We start from the raw sequence: 12081 nt of genomic DNA on the forward strand, positions 1-12081 counted from the left end.
TCATGTACACTTTATATGTCTCATATCTCCTAAATTAAATGAGATTTTCTCCAAGGTCAAGGGCTGTTGTATTTTTGTATTCTTCCATAGCAACCAGTGCAGCATTTTGCACAAGCAAGAGTTCAGTGAATCACATTAGTCTCCAAAGCATTTCATCCTTAAATATACCTTTAAACACTCAGCCAGCAGAGAATCTGGCAAGCTACATGCTTGCTAAGTACAGGAAAATCCAGGGAAACACAGTAAGTATCAGATAGCCAACCCAAGGCTAGACTTCCTGCTTGCTTCCCGTTGGTAGCCTGTGACAAATTCCTATTAGAAAGCCTCCAAAACATGCCAAGATCTGGTCATCTGTGCTTGACTCCACGCTGGTGAGCCCAGACCTAGAGCTTGAATTATCAGTTTCTGCTGACTGTGGTGTAATTTCTTGTCTTTTGTATTCAACTTCCCCTCAACTTCTTATCAGTGTTTCTGCATGCCTTCAAGTTCCATCCAGCCCCTATTTCCTTAAGATAACCAGCTAAGTTAGTTCTGCAGAAAGACACTGGATCCTATGATGTCTCTGAAGGCCTAAGAAGACTTTTTAAATACATCAGAAATTCCTCATAAGGTTTCATGAAAGTAATTCAGATGGCTGGGAAGGGCTTACCACAATTCCAATTTGGGATTTACATGACTTTTAGAAGACATTTCCATTTCTTGCAGGATTACTGTCTTCTTCAAATGGTTTCCTTGGGCCAAGAACAACACTATCAGGACTGGAAGGGTCACTCAGGAAGCACATTATTTTGTGGCGGAATTCCTAAACGAAGAATAGCAAGACCAATGTGTTTCCTACTAGTTCTACAACTGATTTGCTGATTTACCTGGACACGTTAGTATTTCTTTGAGCCCCAGGATCCTTGGCTGTATAACAGCACTCAAGATTGCCATAAAGACCAAATAACATGAATGAATTAGGGACCACTTCACAGCCTGCTCACTGCTGCAGTAGTATTACAGCATAGTATTATCAAAGAGTAATTCACTGAGTTCTTCCACTCTGTATGGCACTTATCTACATCCTTTTCAGCCTCCCATTTCTACAGCAAAACTTCAGAAGTAAGATTCAGGCACATCCTCCCCTTTGGAGCTGTGCTTTTGACAAGCCCTCCTTATTTAGCTTCGCCTTTCCTGCTTTTCCTTCAAGGACCTGCTCGGAACTCCCTGTACTCTGAGTGAAGTCCTTTAGTGGCATCCTCAGTGAATTCCCCTGGCACTGCTGCCCTTTGGTCCCAGGCAGCTGATTCTAAGCGTCTCCTGTCTTGTTGGTGATGCATGTTCTGCGTACAGGACGTGTAGTTACTGTGAAGTTACGACCTCTGTAACTACAGTGTCTTTTCTTTGAGGGCAAGGTCTGTGATTTATGCATGCCTCTTTGTATTCTTAGCTCAAACAATGTGTTTTCATTAACAGTGACTTTTGGGTGTTGTACTGGGTTGACAAGTGTCCCCTCAAAGGTCATGTCTTTGCATATGTAATCAAGTTATGAATAGGTCATACTGGACTTCGTTGTTGTTTTATCTCTAAGTCATGTCTAACTCCTTTGTAACCCCATGGACTGTAGCCCACCACTGCAGCTCCTCTCTCCATGGGATTTCCTGGGCAAGAATACTGGAGTGGGTTACCATTTCCTCCTCCAGGGGATCTTTCTTGACCCAAGATCGAACCCGCGTCTCCTGCATTGGCAGGCAGATTCTTTACCACTGAGCCACCAGGGAAGCCCCTACTGAACTTAAGATCCTTCAAAGAGAGCACAGTCTGGCCAATGCCTTGATGTCACACTTCTAAACTGTGAAAGAGTAAATTTATACTGTCTGGAGTCACCCAGTCTGTAGAGACTTGTTATGGCAGTCCCGGGAAACTAACACCCTAGGAGTGCTAAGCACACTGTAGGGTGTAGGGGGGGCCTTAGGGGGCCACCATGCAGCCTAGGGGCTTCCCTGGTGGCTCAGCAGTAAGGAATCCACCTGCCAACACAGGAGAGGCAGGTTTGATTCCTGAGTTGGGAAGATCCCCTGGAGAAGGAAACGGCAACCCACTCTAGTATTCTTGCCAGGCAAATCCCATGGACAGAGGAGCTTGGTGGGCTACAGTCCATGGGGTCACAAGAATTGGACATGACTGAGTGACTAAGCATAAACCCATACATGTGCAGCTGAGAGGCATCCTTTCTGAAGACCTGGGATGCTGATCAGAGCAAGGCTTTAAGGGAAGAGGGTAACTGAAGAGGACGGGGAATGAATTGAATATAGTCTGGGTAGAAAAGAAAGAAAGGGTTTACAAGCATTACGGTAAAGGTACTTTTTAATAGTTATTGATTTAATTGTTCTGGCTGTGTTGGGTCTTAGTGGCAGCGCTCGGGATCTTCAGCTCTCGGGCTCAGTTGTCCCACAGCATGTGGGATCTTTAGTTCCTGAGCCAGGGATCTAATGGGTGTCCTCCGCACTGGAAGGCAGATTCTTAACTGCTGGGCCACCAGGGAAGTTCATACAGGTATTTTTTAAGGTCTTATCATAGAAACAGTTTACTTTGTGACAAAAGGTTGATCCTGGAGTTGGAAACAGGGCTGCAAGTAAGTGAATGGACAACTACTTTATGATACGATATATCCATATTTTTAAACTGACCAATTTGGGAGAAACTATATGTGTTTGGATTTCCTAGCAGCCCTTGCTTAGATAACTGGGGCCTATGGTGGGAGCCGGGCTGATGGTGGCTGGTGGACCCCTGAGCCCTGGAAGTCACAGTTTCCTCAGCTGTTATCTCATGGACACTGGGACAGACCACGCTGGCCTGAGTTACGGTTCTGCCATTTACTGGCAAGTTATTTCCCCTCACTTGCCTCCCTCTCCTCTGGAAAATCAGAATAGAAAAAATAGCATCTCCCTCATAAAGTTGTGAGGGTTGAAAGATTTATCTGCCCAAATTGCTTAGAACAGTCCTCACAGCAGGTAACAGAAGGCTTAGTTGTTCTTATCATTATCATGAGCAAGACCAGAAGGGTGAAAAATGTGACCTTTAATGATTCTTCCAGAAACAGGGGGCCACACTGGAGAGATTAATGCAAAGTTGGCCATTTGCTTGAAAATAAGTCTGCAAAGTATTAAAGTATTTATGAAAATACTTCTTTTTCCAAACACTGGGAATTTTTTTTTTTTTTTTTAAAGGCAGGCTGGTCTCAGAGTCTCTACTACTGTGGGCAGATTTCAGAGCCTAGGAGTAAAGGATATGGGGTCCTATGCAGCTCCCTCTTTTAGGATTCCTGGGTCGCAAGGCCTAACCGGTTTTACCTGGTCCGATCTGGCTCCTCACCAACACACCTGGCATACAGCAGGCGCTCAGTCTACGTGGGTTAACGGAAGGAAGAAACCGGCTGGGACTGACTTCCCTGGTGCATCCCCGGTCAGTAAGGCAGCCCCCCAGGAGCCTCGCTGGCTACCAAGGACTGGAGCGCAGCGAGATAAGTCTGGAAGGTGCGGAATTAGAAGGTATGGAAGGTAGGGCATCCACTTCTCAGAGCTGGTCTATTCACAAGAACCCGCCACCAAGGCTGAGGCGGAGATATCGCCCAGTTGGTTAAGTAGGCGTGTTTCCGGCAATAGGGTGAACAGAAATGGGACCGGATACCATGCCGGCACGGCCCGCCACCCTCACCCCCGCTTGAGGGTAAAGAGGAAGCCTTAGAGTGTCTATTTGACCTGCAGGTACAGACGGGAAAACAACTTTGTAGTCTATTTATGGGGCATAAAACTCCACCTTCCCACGCCGCTCCTAGATATTTCTCCAGGCTGCCTGGGACACTGACCTGTGGGTCTTAACCAGCGAGAGCGAGGCGATTCCCGCAGGACCTCGCAAAGGAAAAAGCAAGCAGTCGCAGATGTGTTTGCTCCGTCACCGCCCTCTGATCATCTCTGGGCAAGTCACTTGGCTCTCCAGACCTCCGCTTTCGTGCTGTTGAACGCGGGGAGGGAACCGAAGCTGGCGGACGCTCCGAGCGCCGGCGGAGAGCGCAGCGCACCGCGCACCTGGGAACTTAGTCCGGGGCGCGGCGCCGGGGCCCCGGAGCGCGGGGCCGGAGCTCCCTCTGCGGGAGCGCGGCGGCGACGCTCCTCCTTTCCCTCCACGTCACGGGGGCCGCTCAGCGCGCTCCCAGCCCCCGGCCGGGGGAGAGCGACTCCCCAGCCGGGCGCGCCGAGGAGGTGGCGGCGCAGGACGAGGAGGAGGCGAGAGCCCGGAGCCAGCGGCTGCCGCCGCCGCCGAGGGGCCGGGAGCCCGAAGCGCAGCTCGCGGCCGGGCCGGAGCGACTCGTCCATCTGCGGGGACTCCGCGCCCGGGGCGCCCCCGCTCCCTTTTCGTAAGTCCACTCGGCCACGCAGGCCGGCGAGGAACGCTCGGGGCCAGCGCGCGGGGCTCCTGGCGCAGCCGCGGATGCCCGGGACCCCTTGCTCACGACTTTCACTTCCCCGCTGGGGAGAACCTGGGCGCCGCGTCCCTCGCTCGGCCGGGGAGGGAGAGGTAGCAAGGAAGGGGTCGGCCCGGGGCAGCCGCCGCGCGAGCCTAGCTGAGCCCTGGCCCGGCTGCGCGCCCTCGTTGACTCGGGCCCCTGCGGCGGCCGGACGCTGGAAAGTTCTCCGAGGCCGGCCGGCTGCGGGGCGGTCAGCGCGCGTGTGCCTGAGGCTGCCCTGCAGACGCGGCCGTGGTGCCCGCATCCCGGGCTCCCGGGGCCGGGCCGGGCCGGTCTGGGAGGCCGGGAGCAGCCGGGCGCACCCGTACCTGGGTTTCGTCCCGGGCTCTCCCCGAGCGGTGAGGACGCGGCTCCCCGACGCGCCCCTTCCCGGGCTGTGGGTCCTGCGGTCTCGCTCCTCCCGGCCCCCGAGAGCCGCCCAGGTGAGGGGCGAGGGGCGGGTCCGCGAGGGACCTGCGGAGCCGGGGGTCGGACGCGCGCTGCGCCGCGCCATCGCCAGCCTCTCCGCAGCCTGGACCCGCGGCGCCGAGCCGCGCTGCCCGGGGGCGGCGGAGGCGAGGGGGCGGGCGCGGGGCGCGGCGCGCGGGAATGGGCTGCTGGCGCGGCTTCTCCTTTAGGACCAGGTGGGAGTGCGCGTCTTTGAGTAGGTCGCGGATTAGAAGCTGCGGAGCGGTCCTCCCCGCCGCGCCTGCCGCTGGGACGAGCTTCTGCGCTTTTTACGGTCAAGTTTTCGTACCGCAGAGCTGGCCCGGATCGTCCCCTTGTGAGGTGGCGGCACCTCCTCCATCGAGCTGGGAGCCTCCGAGGATCTGAGCCAAGAGATCTGGGCTCTCGAGTCAGTTAAGCATCTTCTCGTAGGCTAACAGTGCGAGCGGATGGATACTGTATGTGCATTTCAGAACTGAGCTGTCCTGCCTTGGTGAGGTTTTCCTTGTGGTTATAGGGGAAACCGTGTTTTCCTCTCGCTGGAAAAAGGGAGAGGTGACCTTCGCCCTTAGGCGCTTGTCGTTCCCTCTTCTCAGAAGTCCTTTAAACTGAAAAGAGGCAAACCAGATTAAGGGAGTTGGGAATGACATTCAGTGATATTAAATTAAATGTTCATGTGGTTTGGTAGATAGAAGTCACCTCTTCTGGTTTTACAGAAGCATGCCTTTCGGGAACCACCTATCAGTTTAAGACAATCTAGAAACTAGCCGTCAGTTTTAACAGGTTTTGTTGATGGCGTCTTGAGGAAGTAAAATCTTTAGAAGTCAGGAGGTTACTGCAGAGAGCGGTTCCTATGTTGCACTTTCTAAGAATCAATTCTCTGTGAGAAATGATCGATTAAGCTGCTGTTGAATCGTATCATGCTTGTATTGCAGAGAAACAGTATCCAAAGAATCAGGTTGTGTGGCCCTGAGCGAAAGGAGGAATTCCTTTGGGGGCGGGAAGTGGGGACAACTGTAAATTTGTCTCCTTTGAGAAGCACGTTTACTGAATGCCACAAGGTCTGCCCAGAGGGAGGTAAGAGTGAATGGCGCGTTTTGGGCAGTAAGTCAAGGTGGGCGCTTGGCATCACACTAAGTTCCCTCAGGATAGGTGGGCAGTCAGTAGCTATGAAACTGACTTTGCGTGAGCTCACTTGGGCGGGCGGGGGCAGGTGGGGCTGTAGTGATGTCCAGTTCCTGGTCCTCTTGAGAATAACGACAGAAGCCAGGGAAGCCACACTGTTCACCATCTACTGAAACAGTGTTTTGAAGCCCACGTGACCGTGAAGTTTAAGTTTTACTTTGTAGATCATGGGAATTTAATGGTAAGGAGGAATGTAAATGGAAACCCTGAAAGAGAGCTGCACTGTAGCTCAGAGCGGCCTCTGGAATGTGACTGCTCAGTATGATTTGGTGCCCTGGGCCTCATCGTAGCCCCACATACTGGAAGTAAAACTGTGATGGCTAAAACTATGATTATGAAGTAAAACTGTGATTTCCTTTTTTGGTTTAGATGCAGGAAGAAGGCAATAAGATAGTAAGGTTGTGTGATGTGAGGTTGAAAAGCCAATCCGTCCCAATTCAGTGAGTCCTTACTGTGTGCCAGGCCCATATTGGGGTGCAGTGGGACAGATGTAGCTCACTGACCTGGGGGAGGCAGGAAGCCTTCTTGGGGAGATTTAAGGTGGACCTGATGGATGAGTGGGATTCCCAGGTGGCTCAGTGGTAAAGAACCCACCTGCCAAGGCAGGCAGCGCAGGAGACCTGGGTTCAATCCCTGGGTTGGGAAGATCCTCTGAAGGAGGAAATGGTAACCCACTCCAGTATTCTTGCCTGGAAAATGCCATGGGCAGAGCCTGGCAGGCCACAGTCCCTGGGGTTGCAAAGAGTTGGATACAATTGAGTGACTAAGCACACAATCACTGTGGTCTGATGGATGAGTAGAAGCCACATAACGAAGCAGAAGCCACATAACTAAGCTGCAACAGGTTAAAAACAGTCTGATTATGCTGCCATTTTACTATCAAACTCATAAAACATAAACCATCACCATCTACTGAAATGATGTTTTGAAGCCCGCATGACTGTGAAATTTGAAGTTTTACTTTGTAGATCGTGGAAATTTAATGATGAGGAGGAACATGGATGGAAACCATGAAAGAGAGCTGCACTGTAGCTCAGAGCGGCCCCAGGAATGTGACTGCTGAGCGTCCCTGGCTCTGACCCTTCCACTGCCTACCTTATGACCTTGCACACATTTCCTTACCTTTCTGCCCTGGTTTCCTGGTCTCTGAAATGGCCCCACATTGGAGGGGTGTGTGTGTTCTGTCGCTGCTCAGGGGCTGTGGGGAGGATTGCCTGTGTGCATGAGGTGTGCACAAGGTAGGCGTGTGTGCACTGTGTGTGCACAACACTTGTGTGTACCTCATCTTTGTACAGTATGTGCCTGTGTGCCTTATACCTGCTGCATAATGAATGCTCGGTAAGCCTTAGAGCAGGTGGTTTTATGATGATGATCTCATTCCCATCATTTCCAGACGTAGAATCGGAGACTCAGAATTTTGAGATCCTGTCCAAGTCCAGAGAGCGGTGGAAGTTAAGGCCAGGATCCCATTTGCCTGACTCACAGGCAGGGTCACTTCCCCCTTAGCATGTCAACAAGTGTCATGTACTGGATGCTCCATGAAATTCCATAAAAGGATCTGGTCACTGCTTGTCAGAACGCAAGAAGCAAAGCAGATAATAACAATGTCAAGGCGTACAAACTTTTCCCAAGCAAATTAGAGATATATGTTTTGTATTAATTTGCATTGCTTTGCATGTCATTTTATATGCATTTTCACATGCTGGTTATTTACCAAGTGGGATCTACGGGCTGAAGCTTCACATATATAAGATCAAATTATATTAATCAGGAGTTGAATGCAGCTGCTTCAAAACCTAATGGGCCCCCAGGCATGGTGTGCTCAGTGTGGATTTTAAGGGAAAGGATTGGGTCAATATTTACTATTTTAGAAGATATGGGAAACCAGATACCATTTGGTAAAAGCAGGTGACATCTTAATATGTAATGAAGCTTGATTTGCTGAACACAATAGAAAATTAAGGAAAAGTAGAAGGCCAGAGGGAAACTGCCTATTATATAAAAATGCCAGAAATGGAAGCAGAAGTCTGCTTTGTGAAGCTGAACTAATAAGAAACACTAAGGGTCAGAAAGAAAGGTGGAACTTCTGCTAAACAATGAGGTTTTAAAAGGAGCATAAATATAAATGTGTGGTGTTTCAAAACCAGTAAATTCTCCCTAATTTGGACTTAGCAGAAAACAGGCCATTATGTCTTAGTAAAATCTTAGAAATATATATATTGTGAAAACAACGATGTTGTTCCTTAGAGCACTGGTTCTCAAAGTGTCATCTGTGGACAAGCTGCACCAGCGTCACCTGGGAACTTGTTAGAAATGAAGATTCTTCAGCCATCAGACCGGCTGAATCAGAACCTCTGCCAATGGGGCCCAGTAAGCCTATGATTTAATATTTGGAGCCAGCTTTCAGGCCTCTTTGTTTTTTCCCTTCTTTAGTCTTAGCCTTCCGTTTCCCTCCTGTGGTCACTAGCTCACTGGTTTGCTTACTTTTCCATCAGTGTCCTGGTAGAGGGTGGTACTCAGACACAGACCCATTCATTCCTCTGTCCCACAGTCTACGCTGGTGCAAAATGGTAAGATCCCTTTAGGCTCTAACGTTCTACAGCTTGTGGTTTTCATGTTGCCCAGGATTGTACTGGTTTGGTTTCTGGTTTGGTTTTTCTGCCTTTTAAAAATCTTTCGGCAGTCTTGTACCAAACAAACTGTGACTCCTCCTGAATATACAGTCAGCCAGAACCCTGAACCATTCTCTCCAGGTGCTCCTGTGAAATCACGTTTCTCCATCTGGTACGATGCAGTTAATTTTGTGGACCTGACTGTTAGCCTTTGTATTTATCTCTGTTGAGTTTCATCTTACTAGACCCAAGTCTGCCCAGATCTGTTTGGGTCCTTCTGTCCTTTTTCACGTGAACCTTTGAGCCCTCTGCTGATCTCTCTGCTGGTGTCCTGGCCCGAGGAAGTAATAACAACAGGAGCATCTTGGTTAGCGGCCTTTGTCACAGTTAATGAGGCTTAAAAACTTGGCATCTTTGTGGACCCTGGGGGTGCCTAAAATCGGAAGAATGCTTGTCATCAGCCCCATTGGTGTTTGCATTTAAATTACCGCTGTTCGGAAGTGCCCCTGGCGTGGTTTCTCCACGTGAGGCATCTTTCCCAGATCCTTCCTGAGTGCCCTCCCCCTCTACATGGTTCAGTCTCCCTAGTACATTGGGCTGGAGCAGTTGGTCTCTGACAATTGCTTTTCCCTCCCTATTATGTTTATACCATCAGCGTCTTGGTTTTTTGTGTAGGTGACCCAAGGTAAGTTTCAGCTTGTTAATGGTCAGATTAAGGTGAATTCAGAAATTTTCAACTAATGGGAAGCAAAAAAATATGCCTTGTCACTTCTCTCTGCTTCAGGACCCTAGCCATCCAGGCTCTAGAACTCAGATATTTTGTGGTCAAGTCTGTATTTTGCTGGGAGATTAGGGTTATTTAATTGTTTTTTAATGTGAAATTTTACTCATATATGATTCTTAAAGGAATACACTTAAATAATATAATCACACACAAAAAAAAGTTTTAAAAGTCAGAAAGCAAAGCAGAACAATTTTATGGCGAGAATGCTTTTGAGCCATGGTTGCTAGAGCGTGAAAAAATGCCTGGACTCCTGCACTCCCACATTCATGGTCCTTCATGATCATTCATGATCTTTATCCAGTCCCGGTGGCTCGGATGGTAAGGAATCCACCTGCAATGCAGGAGACTCGGGTTCCATCCCTGGTTGGAGAAGATCCCCTGGAGAAGGAAATGGCAACCCACTCCAGTATTCTTGCCTGGGAAATCCCATGGATAGAGGAGCCTGGCAGGCTTGAATCCATGGGGTTGCAACGACTTGGACACCACTAAGCGACTAGCACTTTATGCAGTCCTACTCCAGCCCTCTCCCACCTCCATCATGCTGCTTTGAAAGACCAGCTTTAAACCAAACTGCAAAAAATCCCAATAAAATCCAAGCCTACTTTCCTCCTCCAGGATGCCACCAAACCTTTTTTGATGTGACATTCGAGATTAGCATGGCAAGAAAAAAAAAAAAAAAGTGCTGGGTGATAAGGGAACTATTTGTAATCTCTAGGAAATCTCCATGATATCCTGTCCATCTGCCTCTTTGATTGCTTTTCCTTCTTCCTGCCCCCCTTGTTGTTTTTCCAGTGTAGTTCAGGGGAAAATAGATGAGGTTGTCACTTTGAAGGAAGGCTTCCTGGCTGCTCTCAGACTCAGGTCTATCAGCCGGTCTGCTCTTGGATAGAGGTTCTGCAGAACCTTGGAAACCCTGTTTTTTCAATCCTGTTTCTGTAGACCTTGGTATTGCTTCTACCAGGACAGCCTATGGCAGAACTCGTTCAGATGGCAGCAGAGGGCAAGCCCAGGATCAGCAAGAAGAAGGCGTAGCACAGCCCCTGTGTTCCCTTTCTCTTCCTCCTTCTCTGCATCACTGCGGCGTGGCTGGAAGTTTTGCACTGTGGCATCCTTGCCCCACGCCCCCCCACGTATCTTCTGGGGGCAGCAAGGAGGGCTTTCTCTGCCAGCCATCGTCTTCCCCAGGTTCTCCCTTCCTTCAGCCCTTCCAGCCACAGCCTGCCCTACTCTCAGGCAGAAGCAGAGAGAAGTCAAAGCTGATGGGTTGGGAGAGAGAGGCGGAGTGACACACAAGGTAGGCACAAAATAAGTCGCAAAGGCTGGATCGTGGAAAAGTGCAGGGTGATGTGCAGATTGTGGAGCTGGAGGAAGGGATGCGGAACCAGAGGGGGCATGCGAAGGAGAAGCGAAAATGTGAAAGTCACTCAGTCGCGTCCGACTCTGCGACCCCATGGACTGTATGTAGCCCACCAGGTTCCTCTGTCCATGGAATTCTCCAGGCAAGAATACTAGAGTGGGTAGCCATTCATTTCTCCTGGGGATCTTCCCAACCCAGGGCTCAAACCTGGGTCTGCCGCACCCCAGGCAGATTCTTTACTGTCTGAGCCTCCAGGGAAGCCCTGATGTAAGATGAACCCCACAGCAAAAGAATCTCTAAAGAAAAGAGACTTTTCTAAATGCTAGCTAGTGACTTACCTTTTCTGGGAGTTTATCTCTAAACAACAAAATTTCAATGTAACAAAGCCGCTGGGATTCCTCAAATGGTGTTGCCAAGTCTCCCAGAACCTCATGGCTCTTTCTCTGTGTATTTATTCCGCCAGACAGCATAGTCTCTAGTTGCATCTCTCCAGGCTCTAACACCGTGCCTGCCTGGGACGTAGTAGACACCCAGTGAGTGAGTGCTGGATGGATGGGCAGCCAGTGAAGGGGGGTAGAAATAGGATATATAAAAATAAAGACGTGTAAAATATGGACACAAGTGAAAGCAAAGCCGTGAACTAGTATCTGTTCACTCATGTCCATAGCAGCAGCATTCACGGTTACCCAAAGGTAGAAGCAATGTAAGCGTCCATAAACAGACACTTTCCACAAATGGAGAAACAAAATGTGGTTTTGTACATCCAAGGAAATACTATGCAGCCTTAAAAGGAAGGAAATTTTCACATGCTCTGTAACGTGAGTGAACCTTGGAGGCTTGGTGTTAAGTGAGATAAACCAGCTATGAAGTGACGTATTGCATGATTCCTCTAAAACAAGGTCCTTAGAGAAGTCGAATTCGTAGGAAGATGAGCTAGAATGGCGGCTGCCAGGGGCCATGGAGAGGGGAGTGTTTAGTGTTTGATGGACACTGAGTTTCACTTGGGGAAGATGGTAAGTTTTGCAGATGAGTGATGGTGATGGTTGTACAACAGTGTGAATGTGCTTAGTGCCACTGAACCATAGCAAACGAAGCAACTGACAAAGAATTAATCTCAAAAATATACAAGCAGCTCATGCAGCTCAATACCAGAAAAATAAATGACCCAATCAAAAAATGGGCCAAAGAACTAAACAAACATTTCTCCCAG

This window comes from Capricornis sumatraensis, chromosome 2, assembly GCF_032405125.1.
Source record: "Capricornis sumatraensis isolate serow.1 chromosome 2, serow.2, whole genome shotgun sequence".
In the NCBI taxonomy this organism is placed as follows: Eukaryota; Metazoa; Chordata; class Mammalia; order Artiodactyla; family Bovidae; genus Capricornis; species Capricornis sumatraensis.